The sequence below is a fragment of the Diplotaxodon limnothrissa genome, unplaced genomic scaffold (assembly GCF_057381915.1).
Source record: "Diplotaxodon limnothrissa isolate DT_005_m unplaced genomic scaffold, D_limnothrissa_male_GT1.1 unmapped_scaffold_9, whole genome shotgun sequence".
Lineage (NCBI taxonomy): Eukaryota > Metazoa > Chordata > Actinopteri > Cichliformes > Cichlidae > Diplotaxodon > Diplotaxodon limnothrissa.
The window spans coordinates 135,001-137,500 of record NW_028188563.1 but is presented as its reverse complement, the minus strand read 5'-3'; positions in this window follow the sequence as shown (position 1 = coordinate 137,500).

Genomic DNA, 2,500 nt, shown 5'->3' with positions numbered 1-2,500 from the left:
CTTACTTGCAGTTACGCTCCAGCGCATATCCAGCATGGACCTTGACCTCCAGCAGGCCCCGTGAACCCACATTACCCCCCCCCCCCCCTCCTGCAGTTACCCTGTACCACGTATCTAGCATGGACCTTGACCTCCAGCAGGCCCCGGGGACCCACATTACCCCCCCCCCCCCCCCCTTCCCCCTGCAGTTACCCTGTACCACATGTCTAGCATGGACCTTGGCTTCCAGCAGGCCCCGTGGACCCACATTACCCCCCCCCTGCAGTTACCCTGTGCCACATATCTAGCATGGACCTGGACCTCCAGCAGGCCCTGGGGACCCACATACTCCCCTGCTCTACTCCCCCACTAGCTTTCCTTACTTGCAGTTACGCTCCAGCGCATATCCAGCATGGACCTTGACCTCCAGCAGGCCCCGTGAACCCACATTACCCCCCCCCCCCCCCTCCTGCAGTTACCCTGTACCACGTATCTAGCATGGACCTGGACCTCCAGCAGGCCCCGGGGACCCACACTTAAGCCCCCTCCCACTAACAAAGCAGAACACCACTGGCAAAATCCTCGTGCCCCTGGTACTCCAGAAAGCACATTGAAATGTGCCCCTGGTACACTGCGCAGAAGAACTGCCGCACACACACACACACGCACGCACGCACGCACGCACTGCTTGTGCCTATGGTACGACAACTTTTCTCGTGCCTATGGTACGACAACTTTTCTCGTGCCTATGGTACAACAACTTTCCTCCGTGCCTATGGTACGACAACTTTTCTCGTGCCTATGGTACAACAACTTTTCGCCGTGCCCCTGGTACACCGCTCAGTAGCACTTTGCCACACACACACACACCACTCGTGCCTATGGTACGACAACTTTTCTCGTGCCTATGGTACAACAACTTTCCTCCGTGCCCCTGGTACGACAGCTTTCCTCGTGCCTATGGTACGACAACTTTTCTCGTGCCTATGGTACAACAACTTTTCGCCGTGCCCCTGGTACACCGCTCAGTAGCACTTTGCCACACAAACTCTCCTCGTGCCTATGGTACGACAACTTTTCTCGTGCTTATGGTACAACAACTTTCCTCCGTGCCCCTGGTACGACAGCTTTCCTCGTGCCTATGGTACGACAACTTTTCTCATGCCTATGGTACAACAACTTTTCGCCGTGCCCCTGGTACACCGCTCAGTAGCACTTTGCCACACACACACTCCTCGTACCTATGGTACGACAACTTTTCTCGTGCCTATGGTACGACAACTTTTCTCGTGCCTATGGTACAACAACTTTTCGCCGTGCCCCTGGTACACCGCTCAGTAGCACTTTGCCACACAAACTCTCCTCGTGCCTATGGTACGACAACTTTTCTCGTGCCTATGGTACAACAACTTTCCTCCGTGCCCCTGGTACGACAGCTTTTCTCGTGCCTATGGTACAACAACTTTTCTCGTGCCTATGGTACAACAACTTTTCGCCGTGCCCCTGGTACACCGCTCAGTAGCACTTTGCCACACACACACACCACTCGTGCCTATGGTACGACAACTTTTCTCGTGCCTATGGTACGACAACTTTTCTCGTGCCTATGGTACAACAACCTTTCCCCGTGCCCCTGGTACACTGCGCAGAAACTCTTTGCCACACACACACACCACTCGTGCCTATGGTACGACAACAGGCCCCGGGGACCTACATCGCACCTTGCTCTTGCCTCCCTTACAGCTGAAAAAGGTCCATGCCTGTGCCCTGGCCCTGCTGAAATTCCCTCTCCATTTAGCCGAGGCAGTGAGTCGGCCTCCTGTCTCCCTTTACGGTCGAAAAAGATGTGCTCCTGGGCGCGCTGGCCCTGCTGCTACTCACATCGGGCATGGACCTGGACCTCCAGCAGGCCCCGGGGACCTACATCACACCTTGCTCTTGCCTCCCTTACAGCTGAAAAAGGTCCATGCCTGTGCCCTGGCCCTGCTGAAATTCCCTCTCCATTTAGCCGAGGCAGAGAGTCGGCCTCCTCTCTCCTTTACGGTCGAAAAAGATGTGCTCCTGGGCGCGCTGGCCCTGCTGCTACTCACATCGGGCATGGACCTGGACCTCCAGCAGGCCCCGGGGACCTACATCGCACCTTGCTCTTGCCTCCCTTACAGCTGAAAAAGGTCCATGCCTGTGCCCTGGCCCTGCTGAAATTCCCTCTCCATTTAGCCGAGGCAGTGAGTCGGCCTCCTGTCTCCCTTTACGGTCGAAAAAGATGTGCTCCTGGGCGCGCTGGCCCTGCTGCTACTCACATCGGGCATGGACCTGGACCTCCAGCAGGCCCCGGGGACCTACATCACACCTTGCTCTTGCCTCCCTTACAGCTGAAAAAGGTCCATGCTTGTGCCCTGGCCCTTCTGAAATTCCCTCTCCATTTAGCCGAGGCAGTGAGTCGGCCTCCTGTCTCCCTTTACGGTCGAAAAAGATGTGCTCCTGGGCGCGCTGGCCCTGCTGCTACTCACATCGGGCATGG